This window comes from Topomyia yanbarensis, chromosome 2 (genome assembly GCF_030247195.1).
Source record: "Topomyia yanbarensis strain Yona2022 chromosome 2, ASM3024719v1, whole genome shotgun sequence".
Lineage (NCBI taxonomy): Eukaryota > Metazoa > Arthropoda > Insecta > Diptera > Culicidae > Topomyia > Topomyia yanbarensis.
In genome coordinates, this window is record NC_080671.1 from 281,787,366 (window position 1) to 281,808,781 (window position 21,416).

At 37.3% G+C, this 21,416-nt stretch overlaps 1 protein-coding gene across 9 annotated transcripts in view; it reads right to left on the reverse strand.

Annotated features, from left to right (window-relative positions):
* Positions 1-21,416, reverse strand: part of LOC131678572 (C2 domain-containing protein 5) — a 1,698,126-nt gene that overhangs the window by 1,199,149 nt on the left and 477,561 nt on the right. The gene's annotated exons all lie outside the window — the stretch shown is intronic.

The window sequence follows — 21,416 nt, forward strand, 5'->3', positions numbered from 1 at the left end:
ATTTAATAACACCAGAATCAAGATCCCCGTGCATATGGAAAACGATATGGTGCGTATCTATGATTTGCTTTTGCGCACTAAGGAAGAGTAAATCAAACGAATCATGATGCAATATGGAGAAGTAGAATCTATTACGAATGAAACCGGAGAAATTTTTTTCACAGGCATTTCCAACGGCGTTCGTATTGTGAGGATGCGAGTGACTAAACCAATACTTGCTTACACGACTCTCGACACCGAGAGAAGGCGTAACCTATAGGCAATCAACGCTGATCACATATCTCGGACAGACCCCTACATGCCAATTCTGTAACCATACAGCCAACTACGGAAAAAACATGCGCCGAAGTAACTAGTCAAAACTCATCTACTACAGCCAACTCTAACAAGCAGTCCCCAACACTTACAGATAAACCAAAAACAACGATCCAATTAATCAATAATGCAGGTACAACGATCGTGACAGCACGAAAGTAGTACGGATGTTCACCGCCAAGGAAAAGGATCTCAACACGCAGAAATAAGCTGCGTCAACAAGATCTGACAAACAGACAATCTTAGAAAATTTTTATTTTTACTTATTGTAAAAACTTAAAAGATCCACGGCTCAGTTGTGCTAACGCATTGAGCCGTGTCAAATAAACCATTAGAGAATTATTTTATGGTATTTTAGAGACAAAACTAAACCGATATTGAGTATAGGGGACGACAACACATCTATGTAATTCAAAGAGTTTTAATCCGAAAGCTTTTTGTGAATTTACTCAATAATGAATGAACTATTTCTCAAAAATTAATACGTAATTTCACTTTGAGGACAAAGAAATGTAAGTTCACTTCAAAGTGATTTTCACAGTTTCTGCATCCACTTCTGGAATTAAGCGTCCCGCTGTGAGGTAGATGTTGGATGGTATATGAACACACAGATCATCAAATAATCCACCTAGTAGTGAGATAATAGATTTCTCATATAATGCTTATTCATATTGTACTCGTCGCATCACCGAGAGCAACTATACTTTTGAATGCCAAAATTCTAGTGAAAACTTGACTTCTTTCACAAGATTTGGGTTATACTGGTCATGGCTCAAAAATTACCAGTTGCGCGTTATTTATAATAGGGCAAGGAATCAAAATATCGCATAGTATATAAAATAATCTCTTTCTATTCGTGTTTGTGGAAACTGTCGCGACCAACATCTATTTTGCTATTTCTCTATCCATTTTTAAGTTGTGTCGTAAGATGTTCTACTAATCTGAAATATTTGGTAATGTCCAACCTAATTTGATGTGTGAGATGCAATTGTGCAGGTTTAAGAAAACAAAACTATTTTTGTCGGCTATTTCGCTGTAAATTGGTATTGTATTTTAGTAGAAACTCACAGAAATAAATTCAATATTAAAACCTACTGGGTAACGAAAAATATTTGTATTTTGAGAAGACTATAACTAATTTATGTTCAAATTCTGCTTTTTGAAAATTTGTATTTCTGTATCTTACTATCATCTCATTTTAGGAAGACTTAAAAATTAACGTTAAACATTTTGAATTTCCTTAAAAAAAAATTTCTCGCAGTCTTTAGCGCAAAATAAACTTCACTTTTTTGCAATAGGATTTTGTTGAAGTTTATAGAATTGACAATTTTTTAATCCCAGAGAACTCATGAACTATTGATGCATGGATTTTTTTACGAATAATTAAAGTTGCGTTTTCGTATGATCTGACTGGAAATTTTTTAAAAATATTTTTATCAATTGGCATATAAATCCTGCAATAAACAAAATCAATTTGCAATCACTACGCTTTCAATTGGAAGTATGATTTGGCATAAAAGGTTAATAGAAGGAAATGATGCGTATTTATTGTAGTTTAAGATAACATTGTGGGTTATTGGGTTTTAATTCCTCACGAACGAAAATTTGAACTTTGGGCTGGATACCTGCATTGAATTTTTGCGCAAGCTGCTAGTAAACATCACTGGTTGCTTTTTTCAAGTATCTGGTCATTGAAATAGCATCCTTAGCCATGTTTCCATTCTATATATTTATAGAGTAAGTGCATTTGGATTAGGTGGAATTTCTATATACTTCGGCTATGTGGAATTCCGGGCAGTTTAGGGAGTTCATCCCATTCTCAAGAACGTTGACGTTACTATCACTGTACCGCTGTTGCGTGTTCTTACTGTAGTGGCTGCTCGCAAAACCTGGCAAAAAATTGGGAGGGCAACGGTGAGACCAAATTAACCACTAGACGCTTTTCAGACAATCTTTGTTGCAGAACTCGGTTCATATTGTTGGCTGTGATGAAAATCGGAGTCTTTCGGCCATAACAGCAAATTTACTGCCAGATCATATACTTTTTCCGGCAAACTTACAAAAACAATGTTATACTTTTTTAGAATAACTCTGTGATCGTTGCAACCTAAAGTTTCTGCTCAGGAAGATGTTTAAAGTCAAATTTGACATACGTTTTATCACCCTTTCAGATGCATTTATTGTTCAGATCCTGATCATATATCTTCCAAACTCGCGATTTTGGCCGTAATGTTTTGCTTTACCTTCCAGTGTAATTGCTTGATAGCCGTATACTTAAAAAAAAACTTTTCGCTATGCCCGAAAGTCCTGGAGTAGCTTTGAAAGTCTTTATGAAGTCCTGACACAGTTTTTTGAATCGACACGATGGCACCTTCAGGGCCGCAGACAAACATTATTTGAAATCTGTTTGAACTGTACATATATAGGAAATCCCATAGTTAACCGGATAAATATGCGCTCATGGGTAGTATAGAGGATTGGATATTGTGATCATCATACTCAGGTTTTCATTCTTATGTGCAGAATTAATTCTCTCTTTTTTCCATCGCGTGACGATTTATAAAAACGTAATTTTTTTAAAAACTTTTACATGAGATCTCAAGAGAATTGTAATTATAAGCAGATTGCAGTCAAAAGGTTCCAGAAATGACTGCAAAGAGCACTGTACCCGATAAGAAGACGCATAACGATTCTACATTCGTATAGCTTTAAGCTAACTCTCATTTTTTTGTGATTTTTTTTAATTATATTAGGAAAATTTTGTTAAAAAATCAGAGTGGATATCAGCATTCATATTGCCATTTTAACAGGCCGCCTGCTAAAAAATTACCTTGCTTCAGTGGTTAAAAGTTAATTTTTTTTTGAATATCCAAAACTCAAGCATGCTTCAATTAAAAATTTTACAACGGATCGAAAAACAAAAAGTAAATGGAGTCAATAAAAAATACAATGAACTGAACTCAAAAAGTGGAAAATTCCATAAAAATTTAGATTTTTTTCTTAATTTGCGTAATCAGATCTAAATATTTACGAAATGTATTATTTCTGTTTCTATCTCGCCAGGATGTGGTAACGGAATATGGCCCACTGATGACGTAAATTACAGTGCTTTAAAAAATCTGGATGGTCTTTGCTATCGGTCGATGGGTTTCTATTCTTTGTGATATATTTTTCCTCCAATGAGCTTCAAGCTTAAAAAAATCAATCTTTAAATTTCATTTTGTGATATCTTTTTTTTCATGACAATATGCGAATTCTGACCTAGATATTCACCAAAAATACTTTTTCAATTTTTAAAAAATCTCTATAGTAAATGGATTTATAAGAAAAATGAACCATACAAACACTTCTGAACAACTTCTGAGCAACTCCGAGAATTAAGTAGAAAATCGTCTTTCTGCAGGAAAAAAATTAATAATAATTGTCGGGGTTTGTGAATGGTTCAAATTACATTTAGAAAACATAGTTTGGTACTATTTATAGCGACTGAACAATTCGGGTATTGGATGCGAACCATGGTTGAATGCATTAGAGATTTCCAGGGAGCCACCTTACGGTCACGCTCCACACACATATTTCCCACGATTGCATATCTCCAGCGAAAGCAACGCTTTCCCCAAAAGTCGACGACGCCTTGCAGGTTGTCTACTGATCACACTAGCGAGTCTCTCCTGTGCCCAAAAGCTTTCCGATGTAAGCATGCGTGTATTGATCTGTGATCGACGCTGACGACTGTAGGGTGCTGCTGGCGACGGAAATGGAGATCGCATTCGTCAAACGTCAACAAACGACCTCGGTTTTTTCTGAACATTGACGGAGCGTTTGATATGCAGTTTCCTTAAAAGCTCTGTCAGAGAAACTTCACCGAAATTTTTTTTCTCCCAAGTTGAACTACTCTTTAACCAACTCTGTTGCGTGAAAACCGTATGTACTTTGCCCATGGCTCTTCATCGACACTGAGATTTAGACTCGTGTCTCCCCAAAGGTTCATGTCTTAGTCCACTTCTGTACAATATTTATGTCGGCAGTATTGGTTATTGCCTGGCAAACAATTGTGCATTGAGGCAAATTGCAGAAAATGGCGTTGTGTCGATAGTAGGCACGAACCGCAATGATATACAAAAGCCACTGCAAGACAATTTATCGGTCTGGGCTGTTGACTTGGGCATCGAATTTTTGGCGAAAAAGACTGAGATGGTTATTCTCTCGAGAAAAAACGCGAGCTGGCAAAATGCCAGCTTCTAATTAGTGGTAAACCCATTACCCATTCGATGTGTTTTAAATTCTTCTTTTTTGATTCCAACGGCACATGGGGTAAACATATTGGTTAGTTGAAGCAAAAATGTCAGTAGTGAGAAGATTTTCTACTTTAAATTACTGGAGCTTGATGGGGTTCCCATCCTCTCGATTTGATCAGATTGTATAAGACAACTATCTTATCGGTAATTGAGTATGGAAGTTTTGCTTCAGATCCTCTGTCAAAACGCATATCCTTCAGTTAGAAAGAATTCAGTTTCGGTGTTTACGTGTAGCTTTTGGCTGTATGTATTCTACTCACACGACGAACCTTGATGTAATAGCTGGAGTGCTTACTCTTTTCGAACGATTCTGTGAGCTCTCACTCTGATATCTGATACGCAGTGAAGTAATGAATCCACCCGTAATCACAACATCGAAGTATTGCATAGTTCAGAAGTGGCAAATGTCCCCCTTCAATGGCTATTTAACGCTACGTAGTCCATCAATACTAAATTCTGCTTAAATTATACCATTGCAGCTTAAAAACTCAAAAATTGCTTTTAATCTAACCAATAACCATCTCACACATGGAATCCCTGACCATCTGCGATCGACGATTACACTAGTTTACAAATTTCAAAAAGTTGTGATATTCTCAACTATTCTTTATCATTTTCATAGTAAAATGGCCCGCTGGAAACGAAAATGAGGCTGGAAAAATTCTGTATGGAACAGATTTTGAGATATTGCGAAAAAACCCATTTTTGTATTTTTAAAAATTGGCTCTTCACTTCATCAAAAATATCTCCAGTTGTAATCTACCGATTTTAATGACACAACATTTTTTGGTCACTAATACAATTAGGTCTCTTTTCAGTAATTAATTAAAAAATAATTGCCATTTTCTGCAAAATGTTGGATTTTTTTTTTGTTTGACTGTGAATTATTCAAAGAAGTACGATTTTTAAAGTATTTTTGTAAAACTTACAAAAAGTCAATTCTTCAGAGTTATGCCTTTCTCATATAGAAAGGTTATGCAATCGGTCGGAATCTCGACTTTTTAACCAAGGCGCGCAACGTCGAATTTCTTATATCATTCGACGCAGTTCGTCGAGGTCGGAAAATGTCTATGTGTGTGTATGTATGTGTGTATGCATGTGTGCATGTGTCAAATAATCTCACTGATTTTTCTCAGAGATGGCTGGACCGATTTGTACAAGGAAAGGTACGACGCATGGGTCGCTATTGATTTTATTGTTGATCCGATTTCCGGTTCCGGAGTTAAGAATTGAAGAGTACGATCACACAGAAAATTCCCATATAAACTGGTACCACCATGATGTCCAAATGAAGCAATACATATTAAAATGTGTGCAACATTGTTTGGATTTGCACACATTTTAATATGTATCATTGATGATCCATCGAAGTCGTAACCGGAAGTCGGATAGAAATAAAATTTAAAAAAAGTTTTTGGGGACGCAACACCGTTCATTTGAGACTAAGTTTGGTGATCTGAGAAATGGATGTAGCTCTTATTCTGAATTTGAATACTTCCGCCGAGTCTTCCGGAATCATCGATGATGGCCAATGTGGCCTATGCGACTTTAAATGATGGTTAGTGACCTAGAGCTACAAATCCAGGCAGTTTTTGTTACATTTTGGAAAAATTTTAACCCTTTTACATTCATCGCGTCATCTACGTCGAAAGTCGGATCACTTAGAAATTCAATAGCAGCCGTTGTACCTTTCATTTGCGACCAAGTTTGTAAAAATCAGTAGAGAATTCGCTGATAAATAGGTATGATATTAACTTAGGGACTTGGCAAGTTTCCCGGGGGCATCAAGAACCGTCATAGGTGGCCAATTATTCAAAGAGACTTCGATGGGTCATCAATGATCTAGACACGCAAATCCTAGTAATGTTGCACACATTTTAATATGAATTGCTTCATTTGGACATCAGTTTATATGGAAAATTGATGTGTGATCGTACTCTTCAATCCGTAACTCTGGAACCGGAAATCGGATCAATAATAAAATCAATAGCGACCCATGCGTAGTACTTTTCCTTTGAGACTATATTTGTACAAATCGGTCTAGCCATCTCTTAGAAAAATCGGTGAGATTGTTTGACACATGCACACATACATACATACATACATACATACATACATACATACATACATACATACATACATACATACACACATAAACATTTTCCGATCTCGACGAACTGCGTCGAATGATATAAGAGATTCGACGTTGCGCGCCATGGTTAAAAAGTCGCAATTGCGACTGATTGCATAACCTTTCTATATCAGAAAGGCAAAACTCTGAAGAATTGTATGTTTTACAAAAATACTCATAACTTCTATATTTTTATTTCGATTGCATTGAACAATCGCTCATTACTTTCGTAATTGATCATATTTCAATACCCACGAATAAAAATATTTAAAAAATCGTACTTCTTTGAGTAATTCACAGTCAAATAAAAAGAAAATTCAAAATTTTGCGAAAATGGCAATTATTTTTTAATTAATTACTGAATAGAGACCTAATTGTATTATTCACCAAAAATGTTGTAGGAATAATCGATAGGTATTGCAATTGTCGATCAAATAATATTAAAATCATTAAAATCGGTGGATTACAACTGGAGATATTTGTGATGAAGTGAAGAGCCAATTTTTAAAAATACAAAAATGGGGTTTTTTTTGCAATATCCCAAAATCTGTTCCATACTGAATTTTTTCAACTGCATTTTCTTTTTCAGCTGCCCATTTTACTATGGAAATGATAAAAATTTTGTAGGGATACAAATCACTGTAAACTAGTGTTACACAAGCTATTTTTTGGCCATGTTGCGTCTATGTTGCAGAACTGGCAGCAGTACGTCCATTGTGCTCTTGGTCTTGTAAAGGTTCTGCTTTCTCACAATTGCTTTATTTTTTCGGACTGTCTCAGCTTTATTGAGGCTTCCCAATGAATGAAACCTTCCAAGCACTAGTCGACCAGTCATTCCACGTGACAATTGTGTGGGTCCTGGCCCATTGCTCAATTCAGGGCAATGAAAAAGCGAACGAATACGCATAAAAAGATGCTGCAAAAGGACATGTACTTGAAATACCTTTCACGTACAGCGAATATCCCAATGGCTCAAGTGTTCGTGGAAGCTAAATGGCTCACGGAAACGAACATCGGGAAAAATCTACTGCTCGGTTTCGGGAGAACCTCTCTCGCCGGGGGATTCTCCGTTGAAGTAGGCTAGTGCCATCGTCGAGGGCTAGACCGAGTAGCTTGCGAACAAGAGTTTAATAAAGTCGGGAGCTAAATGGCTTATCGTGGAAGTGGGGCAAAATGGAACGAGATGGGAACCAAAGGGCTTAAATGAGTTGCGGTGCTAAATGGCACCGGGCAGAGATCCAAAGGGCTCAAGAAGTAGTGGTGCTAAAACCAAAGAAGACCCGGTATCGGCAGAACTTTCTTCGCTGGGAAACTCTCCATCGGCATTAGCTAGATTCACCGCTGGGGACTAGACTGAGCAGACTGCGACGAGACATCACTAGTCGCGGGTCGTCGGGGCACCAGCGAACCGGTTGACTTGCTCCACCCCAATCGCCGAACTGACCTCGATACCTGGTTGGTTGGCTCGGCCGGAGAGGACTCAGGTTCTGGGTTCTGGGCAAGAGCAACGGTTTTTAGTGGGTCGGCCCAACCCCGTTCCCTGAGAAGTTGGGGTTTTGTACATTTTTCCCTGCAATCTCAGGGCTTTTTTGAAAGTTTTTTTTTCTGCCATTTAAAAACACAAATACACACACACACATTCAGACATTATCCCAATTTGTTGAGCTGAGTCGATTGGTATATGACACTCCGCCATCCGGGCCTCGGAAATTGTTTTCAAAGTTTGAGCGAATCCTAAATATTTCTTTTGTTAGAAATATAAAACGTTCCATTATAAGCTTAATTTTGTAAAGACATAGTATGTAGTTCGTTGAATTAAAAACTACCAACAAGGTTCTCCAAACTTGTTTCATAATATGTATTGTATGTGTATGTAGGTAGCCACCATCCTAGCTTGAGTCTTGCTCTGCATGCGGCTCCACTTTACAGTACGCTCAAATTTCGTTACCATTCTGCGTTCAGCATACCGCTGTATAAAGGGCCAAAAGGGGGGTGGCGGACCCGTAGGCAAATGCACCTACTCAGTATCCGCGGACATCAAAGAATCTCCTTCCAACCATAAGATCCAGCAGATTGAATAACGAATTTTGCAATACTTGTCAAGCTTTCCACGAGATGGTTTGTTGTAGAAGAGCGCGTCAAATTGTTTACAACTGTTGGAGAGAAATTTATCTGTCGCGAACGACGGACACTTTTCCTACTTGACTCCGATTGGCTTCCACTTCATTGTCCAGTTGTAACTTCAATGATGCCCTGATGCACCCTCCTCATCCCGTAAATCATATGCATATAATGTATGCATAATATAATATAATATAATATAATATAATATAATATAATATAAGATAATATAATATAATATAATATAATATAATATAATATAATATAATATAATATAATATAATATAATATAATATAATATAATATAATATAATATAATATAATATAATATAATATAATATAATATAATATAATATAATATAATATAATATAATATAATATAATATAATATAATATAATATAATATAATATAATATAATATAATATAATATAATATAATATAATATAATATAATATAATATAATATAATATAATATAATATAATATAATATAATATAATATAATATAATATAATATAATATAATATAATATAATATAATATAATATAATATAACATAATATAATATAATATAATATATACAAGTTTTTCTTGTACTTTTGTATGAAATATAATGCAATGTATAAATATGATATTTATGTGACTTGTAAGATTACGCCGCTTCAACTGAAAAAAATGTATGGTACTGTTGTATAAATTCGTGAAAAGATATGAGGACCTTGCATGATACTTAAAGAAATTATATTTTATACTATGAAAAGAAAGCAGAGACATTGCTATATTACAAGAAAACAAGAGTATAATAATAATTAGGAATGTACTGGAAAGTTTGCATATTATTAATATGATTGAAAATAATAATTATGCTGGGAATAACAACTATGCTGAAAAATAATAGCGCAAATTTAACAAAATATTACTACTATAATGTACTACTGGTGCTTTGATTGTCGTTTTCAGCTCTCGATTCGCTAAACGTGAGGGGCATGATGAATTTATCGCAAATAATGCGCATGAGATTTATCTCCTGGCTACAAGAAGCTAATTTAAATTAGTAAATGTAAGAAATTATGCATCTAGGAAATGGTTCCCACTGTATATTAAGGAAATAATGTATATCTAAAAACATGTCAAAACCGACCTTTTGTATGGTTCAAACATCAACAATATGTGTGTGACACGCCAAACGTCTAAAACGTCGCTTTTTCCCATTTTTCATATGAGCGTACTGACAACTTTGAGGTACTGTAAATGTAAATGAGCGTACAGAACACACGGTGCCGTACCGAAGTGGTTTAGATAGTAGGAACCCTATCAAGCAAAGCACACTGCGCCACACAACGGCACCCCACTAGCGAAAGCCCGGTCGAAATAACATCCGACGCGCTCCCCGCCTGCCCGGCTGTACAGCTGTTCTTTAAAAAAAAAACCTGCGAACAGTTGATCAGACAAACAAACAAACAGCGCAACAAATGTCACCACGATCGAGTAAGGACCCAAAAAGCACCGCTATGTAACGCACCATCTACCACCTCATACGCAAAAACAACCGACCGATGAGTATCGCAAAATAGTGAGAATCAACTGCGAGTGTGTTGATATATCTTTAACGAAAAAAAAACCTATACATGTGCAACCCTTCCTCCAGTCACGAGCCCAAACAAGTCAGCATCCCATGAGTCAGTCGAAAACGCACACATATACGAGCGAGCATGCAACGGGAGAGTGAGACTCTCCCGCCGCTCCCCATGCCTGTCCGTGCAGACATGCGACCCACACCAAAGTTGTTGAACATACATGGTACACGACGACAGAATGATATGTGTTTGTGGGACATTATCATTGGTTTTGCATTAATGACGATAGAACGATAGAATACATATAGTCATGTCAACCTCATCTTCTTAGATGCAGGGATGCCAGGTGCACAGACACACAGATTTCACAGTTTTCAAAATGTTGCGCAAATTTCTAAAACTGTAGTTTTCTAGTCCAATTACATATTTTCACAGTTTTCGTTATAGTGCGCAGATTTCTCAATCCTAGGCGTCGCGCTTATTTTTTGCTTTGAGCCAAAGCAAACATGTATGTTTTCCTTAACACAGATCGCCAAAATACCACCTATACCACGTACTAAAATCTTTATGTATGTAGGTAGCCACCATCCTAGCTTGAGTCTTGCTCTGCTTGCGGCTCCACTTTACAGTACGCTTAAATTTCGTTACCATTCTGCGTTCAGCATACCGCTGCATAAAGGGCCAAAAGGGGGTGGCGGACCCGTAGGCAAATGCACCTACTCAGTATCCGCGGGCATCAAAGAATCTCCTTCCAACCGTAAGATCCAGCAGATTGAATAACGAATTTTGCAATACTTGTCAAGCTTTCCACGAGATGGTTTGTTGTAGAAGAGCACGTCAAATTGTTTACAACTGTTGGAGAGAAATTTATCTGTCGCGAACGACGGACACTTTTCCTCCTTGACTCCGATTGGCTTCCACTTCATTGTCCAGTTGTAACTTCAATGATGCCCTGATGCACCCTCCTCATCCCGTAAATCATATGCATATAATGTATGCATAATATATATCAATCATAATATAATATAATATAATATAATATAATATAATATAATATAATATAATATAATATAATATAATATAATATAATATAATATAATATAATATAATATAATATAATATAATATAATATAATATAATATAATATAATATAATATAATATAATATAATATAATATAATATAATATAATATAATATAATATAATATAATATAATATAATATAATATAATATAATATAATATAATATAATATAATATAATATAATATAATATAATATAATATAATATAATATAATTTAATATAATATATACAAGTTTTTCTTGTACTTTTGTATGAAATATAATGCAATGTATAAATATGATATTTATGTGACTTGTAAGATTACGCCGCTTCAACTGAAAAAAATGTATGGTACTGTTGTATAAATTCGTGAAAAGATATGAGGACCTTGCATGATACTGAAAGAAATTATATTTTATACTATGAAAAGAAAGCAGAGACATTGCTATATTGCAAGAAAACAAGAGTATAATAATAATTAGGAATGTACTGGAAAGTTTGCATATTATTAATATGATTGAAAATAATAATTATGCTGGGAATAACAACTATGCTGAAAAATAATAGCGCAAATTTAACAAAATATTACTACTATAATGTACTACTGGTGCTTTGGTCGTCGTTTTCAGCTCTCGATTCGCTAAACGTGAGGGGCATGATGAATTTATCGCAAATAATGCGCATGAGATTTATCTCCTGGCTACAAGAAGCTAATTCAAATTAGTAAATGTAAGAAATTATGCATCTAGTAAATGGTTCCCACTGTATATTAAGGAAATAATGCATATCTAAAAACATGTCAAAACCGACCTTTTGTATGGTTCAAACATAAACAATATGTGTGTGACACGCCAAACGTCTAAAACGTCGCTTTTTCCCATTTTTCATATGAGCGTACTCACAACTTTGAGGTACTGTAAATGTAAATGAGCGCACAGAACACACGGTACCGTACCGAAGTGGTTTAGATAGTAGGAACCCTATCAAGCAAAGCACACTGCGCCACACAACGGCACCCCACTAGTGAAAGCCCGGTCGAAATAACATCCGACGCGCTCCCCGCCTACCTGGCTGTACAGCTGTTCTTTAAAAAAAAAACCTGCGAACAGTTGATCAGCCAAACAAACAAACAGCGCAACAAATGTCACCACGACCGAGTAAGGACCCAAAAAGCACCGCTATGTAACGCACCATCTACCACCTCATACGCAAAAACAACCGACCGATGAGTATCGCAAAATAGTGAGAATCAACTGCGAGTGTGTTGATATATCTTCAACGAAAAAAAAACCTATACATGTGCAACCCTTCCTCCAGTCACGAGCCCAAACAAGTCAGCGGCTCCAGTCAGCATCCCATGAGTCAGTCGAACACGCACACATATACGAGCGAGCATGCAACGGGAGAGTGAGACTCTCCCACCGCTCCCCATGCCTGTCCGTGCAGACATGCGACCCACACCAAAGTTGTTGAACATACATGGTACACGACGACAGAATGATATGTGTTTGTGGGACATTATCATTGGTTTTGCATTAATGACGATAGAACGATAGAGTACATATAGTCATGTCAACCTCATCTTCTTAGATGCAGGGATGCCAGGTGCACAGACACACAGATTTCACAGTTTTCAATATGCTGCGCAAATTTCTAAAACTGTAGTTTTCTAGTCCAATTACATATTTTCACAGTTTTCGTTATAGTGCACAGATTTCTCAATCCTAGGCGTCGCGCTTATTTTTTGCTTTGAGCCAAAGCAAACATGTATGTTTTCCTTAACACAGATCGCCAAAATACCACCTTTACCACGTCCGCCCAAATTAGAGCAGTTGCCGCTTTACGCCCGGCCGCGCACAACACTCAAACGCCAGCACTATCCAGCCATATTGAACACACTTCCACTAATTTAAAACACGGTAACTTTTCCTCTGTTCTTCACTGTATATCAAATTTTCTTTTAGACAGTAGAACCACCTTCCCGGTGTGTGTCCGTAATGATTCAATCTTCCTGCGCTTCTTGCCGCCCTTTTTGAGCGCTCACGCACACTAGCAGGAAGCACTCGCGGAGAAACGCGCTCCGCCACCGAAAGAAATGGCTATTCCTAGGAAACGGTACCACCAAAACAAGAAAATACCACACTTGAGCTCTGAAAAGCCCGTTCACGCTATAAATTCGTCAAAAAACTCTATTAAGGGTATAATTTCACAATGATGTTAATATTTCACACGCCGAAAACACTAAATTTAATATTTCTTTATACCGCGGAAAGCGCACATTGACCAACCAAACCGTGTTGCCGAAACGAATAAACTTGTTTCATAATATGCCTATTGTGTAAATAACAAATCCGAATATAAGAAAAAAAATTCTACATTATACACTAACATATAATAGCTCATTGAGTTAAAACTATCAGCAATAGTCTAGAAATGCCTCACTTATATAAATACTAATTTCATAATAAATCCGAAGAGGGCAAATTTTCTGTATTGTATTATGAAGATATTTTGGTTCCTTCCATGAGAAACTATCTACGGTCTTCTAGAATTTTTTGCCCACTTCGATACAAATAATTTAACGTTACGATAGATTTAAATTCCGTATAATTGCAATTTTCAGTATTTGTAGTACTTGCACCGACACTTTTAGTCGTAGAAAATTCAACTTTGAACTTTGAATTTTGAATATAAATGCAGTAGTAGTAGTACAGTAGTCTAGATAGCCTGAAAAATTAGTAGCTTGTAATATTTTCCAAATGTTTTGAGCGACTGCTAAGATGTAACGAGATTGAAATAACGTTCGTCTATTTTCGAGGTCTGGTTGTTAGATTGTTAAAATGATGACTGAGATAACCCTATTCCACACCTCTATGGTTTCGAACCGAGCATCTGAGCACAAGGTGTAATATTTCTTCCTTCGAACATCTTACTCTCATGTATTTTGTTTTTGACGCATTTATTACCATTTATTACCGCATTTATTCCAAAACGATATTGAACAGTAGATAAGAGACCCATCACATCACTCGATCCATTGTCGATTTGATAAAACATGTCGGTTTAACCGGGAACCCATATTCGTGAATTATATCCCATAGGTGATGTCGATCGATTGTATTATATGCAGCTTTGAAATCTATAAACAGGTGACACGTTGTATTCGCAACATTTTAGAAAGACTAATCGAATCGAGAATATTTCGTTTGTAAAGATTCCTGTCCTAGTAAAACCTGCTTTGTATTTCCCAACGAACTCCTTTTCTCTCAGTGATAGGCGGCGGTGAACACAGTGTAGGCGGCATTTAGTGATTGACCGGTACTTGCAGCAATCCACCTTTGTCATAGACGAGATATATGTACTACCCCCTCATTATTCTATACGAAGAGTAAAGTGGACGAATTCTTATTCCAAACGTTCAAGCAAGCAATAGAAACTATAGCGAATTCATCACCCAAAAAGTTAAATAATCTATAGGGAAGCATACATCTGCAAAAACAAACACTGATATTTAAAAACTACAAAGCATGCATAGTTATGCATGGACCAAAAGCCATTTTCAAACTCTTTCTCGATTTTGCAAAAGCTTTTACTACACCGAACAAACGAATGATGATACATATGCATACAATGCTGAAATATGCTTTCGAAAATGTGATTTTGCGTAAATATTTTGGAGAATGAAGAATTTTTCTTCCAAACATTTACACAAAATCACATTTTAGAAAGCATATTTCAGCAGGCAGTCGCGGAAGAACATAAAATGGAGAATCACTAATTTATGTACCAATAATTCACACAAGTTGACATCATAAACCTGATAAAAATAAACAGCAGTGTTTTATTTGCGCGTTCATTTCCCCGGCAGCAGTTTATCGTCTATTTTTTCTTCATTAGTGAGTGGGTAAACAAATTTTTACCTCACAAGAACTTACGAAAAGATTCTGACAATGCAGTATAGAAGCTCCACCTCAATGGCATCCCTTATTATTGAATACCCAGGCAGTTTAGTGACTATAATAAACCTATAAAAAAGAAATTAAATAATTCTATCAGTATTTATTCACATACTTTCCTGTATGGCTATGTACAATTTATGACTGGTTATGTTATTGACATATCATAACAGTAACTTTATATGTAAAAGTTAGCGCAAGAAATTTCTAATGGAAATATTCAAATCAACAGTCAGACTATCGAAATCATCAATGGGGAAACACGTGGCTCTGCATAAACAACCATGCGGTAGCACGCGGCTAACCGACATTTGTGATTTCTTACCTGTTTCACCATTGTGCTGTATGATCGGTGTCAAGTCAGACCGGACTAAGTAGCAAAATCTCAAAAGAAGAGATAATGATAGGATTGAATCAAAAATTTCTTCTTCAGCTACATTTCATTTGCGCCAGATTTGAAAAATATTATCATTAGCATGAATTATTAAATGAATCCATTGCGAATAATACTGTAAAGAATGCAAGATTAAATCTTTGTACACGTTTTTCTCTGTATCAATGTAATATCGCTTTGTCAGGTCTAGCACAAAACCGGCATCATGCATGCGCGTGCGCTTTGTATTCATTTTCACTGAAGTTAGAATGGACATACGGCATTTGGTAAAAATGCGGCTGCAAATATGGGTATTTCATCAACTTTACTAAAATATGAATAACTCAAAAACGAAGCATCGTAGCTATGTAATGTAAGCGAACGAAAAATTCTACACAAAGCAAGCTACAATCCTATGCAATAATATGGGGTACTTTTGAATAAAATATCTGAGATATTTTGGTTCGAACTGGAAAATGCTAGCCGTGAGTAATTAAGCTATTTTTGGTATAACTAAAATTTTAAAATTTTGATGATTACTCACGGCTAGCATTTTCTAGTTCGAACCAAAATATCTCCGATATTTTATTCAAAAGTACCCCATATTATTGCATAGGATTGTAGCCTGTTTTGTGTAGAATTTTTCGTTCGCTTACATTATACAGCTACGATGCTTTGTTTACGAATTATTCATATTTTAGTAAAGTTGATGAAATACCTATATTTGCAGCCGCATTTCTACCAAATGCCGTATGTCCATTCTAACTTCAGTGAAAATGAATACAAAGCGCACGCGCATGCATGATGTCGGTTTTGTGTCAGACCGAACTAAGCGATATTACATTGATACAGAGGAAAACATGTACAAAGATTAAATCTATACATTCTTTAAGGTATTATTCGCAATGGATTTATTACATAATTCATGCTAATGATAATATTTTTCAAATCTGGCGCAAATGAAATGTAGCTGAAGAAGAAATTTTTGATTCATTCCTTTCATCATCTCATCTTATGAGATTTTACTGCTTAGTCCGGTCTGACTTTACACCGATCATATAGCACAATGGTGAAACAGGTAAGAAATCACAAATGTCGGTTAGCCGCATGGTACCGCATGGTTGCAGCCACGTGTTTCCCCATTGATGATTTCTATAGTCTGACTGTTGGTTTGAAGATTTCATTCTTTCCGATATGTTATTATAGTTACTAAACTGCCTGGGCGTTCAATAATAAGGGATGCCGTTGAGGTGGAGCTTCCATACTGCATTGTCAGTAGCTTTTCGCGAGTTCTTGAGAAGTGAAAATTTGGTTACCCACCCACTAATGAAGAATAAATAGACGATAAACTGCTTGCCGGGGAAATAAACGCACAATTCAAATGTTTATATTTACCAGGCTGCTGATGTCAGCTTGTGAGAATTATAGGTGATTTTCCGTAAATGTTTGGGAGCAAAATTCTTCATTCTATGTTTGAATGAAGAACTTTTCTCCCAAACCTTTACACAAAATCACATTTTGGAAAGCATACTTCAGCATAGTATGCATATGTATCATTAGTCGATTGTTCGATCTAGTAAAAGCTTCTGCTAAATCGAGAGAGATTTTGAAAGTGGATGTAGTTTTTAAATGTCCGTGTTTGTTTTTGCAGATATACGTTTCCCTACGTTCTTATTGCTGGCTTGAACCTTTCGAATAGAAATTCGTTCAGTTTACTCTTCATATAAAATAATGAGGGAGTAGTACACATGTCCCGTCTATAACAGAAAAATGGGGAATTCAGAGCAGGTTTTACTGGGACATGCATCACAACAAACGAAATATTTTCGATTCGACTAGTCTTTCAAAAATGTTGCAATTACAACGTGCCACCTGTTTATAGAATTCAAAACCGCATATGATATAATCGATTGAAATCACCTATGGGATCTAATACACGAATATGGGTTTCTAGCTAAACCGACATATTTGATCAAATCGACTATGGATCGAGTGATGTGTTACGTCCGAATATCGGGCACAATCAAGTTCTTTTGAAACTCAGGAAGGACTACGGCAAAGTTATGGAGCCTCTTATCTAATGTTTAATATCTTCGGGAAAAAATGCGGTAATAAATGGTAATAAATATGTGCACGAGAGCAAGAGGTTCGAAGCAAGAAACATTACTTATGCTCATATGCTCGGTTCTAAACCAAGAGGCGTGATATAGGATCATGTCAATCATCATTTCAACACTCTAATAACCAGACCTCGAAAGCGAAATTTCCATCTCGTTACATCTTAGCAGTTTAGAAAATATTGCAAACTACTATTTTTTTGGGCTATCTAGACTACTGTATTAATACTACTGCATTTAGATGCGACCAAAGTTGAATTTTCTACGACTAAAAAGTCGGTGCAAGTACTACAAAACACTGAAAATTACAATTATGTGGAAGAATTTAAATCTATTGTGAATAACCATGAATGATATAACCTTAAATTATTTGTATGTGAGCGAAACATTTCTAGAAGACCGTTGATAGTTTCTCATGTAAGGAACAAAAATATCTTCACAATACAATACAGAAAATTTATCTCCACTGGATTTATTATGAAATTAGTATGTATATGAGTGAGACATTTCTAGACTATTGCTGATAGTTTTAACTCAATGAGCTATTATATCTTCATATATAGTTCAGAAAATTTTCTTATTTTCAATTCAGATTTGTTATTTCTCATATACCAATCGACTGTGTGTGTTTTTTGTTTTTGTTTTTAGATGATAGCAAAAAACTTCCAAAAAAGCCCTGAGGCTGCAGGAAAAAAATATATATTAAACTGTAACGTCTCAGGGAGCTGGTTTGTGTTGCCACCCGACTCGCCAAAAACCACTACTCTTGCCCAAAACCTGAGTCCTCCCCGGCACTACCTTACGGCATTACTTCGGGGAGGGGGTTTTTATGAGCATAACACCCACTCTAATTCCACTACTTTGCAGTTAGTTCCTTCAGTAGGGTTACAGCACTACTCTTCGACGGTGGTGTGTTCTTCACCATCAACACAGACTGGCAATTTTTACATGGTAGTCGGAAAGCTAGCAGTGGGTCGAAACTTTATGCTCTTCCCCTACGAAGACAATCTGGGCCGCAAACTTCAGAGTGTCTACTTTACCTAGCCTTTCGATTTCCTTGTGCCTCTCTGCACCGAAACTTTCTTCTCGTACCATTCAGCACCACTTACTCGTTCAGCTCCCGACTTGTTTGCAAACTACTCGGTCCAGTCCCCAACGATGGATCTGGCCTACTCCGAAGGAGAATTCCTAGGCGAGACAGGTTCTCCCGATACCGAGCGGTAGATTTCTCCCGATGCCGATGTTCGTTTCCGTGAGTCAATTAGCTCCCCGCTTTGTTCCGATCTACTCGATGTAGCCCCAGCGATGGACCTAGCCTACTCTACGGACCAGCCAGTAGGTGCTAAGGTCCATCCAGCGATTCCGGGTGGAGCGTAGCTTCCGGTTCACTGGCGCCCCAATGATCCATTGCTAGCTATTCGACGCGGTCTGATCCCCGGCTGTGCATCTACCCTACTCACGAGCTATCCGGTAGGGTGTTGAGGTCGGTCCGGCGATTCCGGTTAAGTCGGACGTCCGTATCACTGGCGCCCAGATGACTCGAACCCGGTTCTACATTGCGTACTACTTAACTGGTCCCCGGCGGGGGACCTAATCTACACCAACGGATAGTTCCCCGGCGGCGGAATTTCTCGCGAATCCCAATTTGGGATTTAACGGCGACTTTCTAGCCAAGGGCGTACTTTGTTGGTCCCTTCGCCCCTTCCTCTGCATCTCGGAGAGTATACTCGTAACCACTCTATTGACAGCGTCGCGGGAATGCTCGTCGTGGCACATCTCTTCAACGATACTGTCAACTATCACACTCTACGAAAGCTTCTCCGAACCTAGACCACGTGTTCCTGTGTCTTTGCACGTTTACACACTCCGGGCAAAGGAGTGCCGAAGCATGTCCAAACCGGTGCAAGTACTTCCGGAAGCATCCGTGCCCGTATAAAATTTGAATCAAATGTAAGTTCACATCTCCATGTTTCCTATGCACCCAAGCTGTCACATTTGGGATTAGTCCTCAGGCATAGTGATGCATTTTCGGGATCATGCCGGCGATAACGCATACTACCTCCGACGATATTGTTCTGTAACCACTCGCGACTCGTACGGACATCAGCCGGAATGTCCGGTTCAGCTTTTCACGATTCCGCTTGGTTTTCAGCGCAGCATCCCAGGCAGGAACCTCATATCGAAGTATCGATGACGAAACGGTAGATAGCATACGTCTCGTATCGGTAGCCGACATTTGGCATGATTCTCGTTGTCTTCCCCGACTTTTCACAGACGTAGTCGACGTGGTTGTTGAAGCTCAACCGGTCGTCGGTTATCACTCAAAATTCTGCCCTCCAACGTCGATCTGAATCCGCTGAATCGCTTTGGCGATGCTGACCAACAACTTGTGGTGAGTTATTTACAGCTTGACTCCGTTCATCCAGCTCTCGATCGCGTCTATTGTCTCCGTCACCGACAACTCCACTTCTTCAAATGTCTCACCAATCACCGTTAGTTACATGTCGTCCGCGAAACCCACACAGAAAAAAATATTTTGTAATTTTAAGTTTATTTTCATAAACATATTTGGAGCATGACTATAAATGTAAAATTAAATTCCACCACAAATCCACACGACTTGTCGTGCTTTCTTCAACGAATTTTATTATAATTCTACACGTGGATTGAAAATTACAGTTTCTTCAAACGGAAAACCAATGCACTTCAATGTATTTTTTACACGCTTATTGCTGTAAAATGAATAACATGTAATATCACACGAACGAAAGTGTAAAATTGTATGCTTTTTGATGCTCTAATTGAGTGCATTGATTTTAACGTAATTTTCAATCAAAGTTTTGATTCAATCTTTGTATGTTTACATTTGTATTGATTTACATGTCGTTTAAATTTCATTATTTTTTTGAGTGCGCGATTTTCACTTTCCTGGGCAGCCGAAGAGTTTTGACCCCATCGTATACCCGTTCCAAAGAGTTGGACCAAGAATGGAACCTTGAGGAACGCACGCTGTGAATGAAATTGACTTCTGCCCTTCGCTCGTCTCGCACAGCAGCACTCGGCTCTATAAGTAGCTCTTCAGGATCTAGCATAGATAGTTAGGAACCCTCATTCTGTGCAGCGCTGCAGCAATGGCTGTCCAGTTGGCGCTGTTAAATGCATTCTTAACATCTATCATGACCAAAGCCCAGTATCGATATCCTCTTCACTTCTGTTTAGATGCCTTCTCAGTACTCTTAAACATTGTCAGAATTGCATCCACTGTTGACGCTTCTTGCGCAATCCGAGCTGCCTCTTAGGTAGTCCGCGCGGCTTCAGCTGCAGTACCAGCTTCTATAACTTCCAAATTCCGGGGAACCTTTATTTAAACACATCTGCAGCACCATCCTGAACACGTCCGGATATGCCAGGATCGCAGCTTTCAGCGCCACGTTTGGTGTTCTATCCGGACCGGGGGATTTCTTAGATTT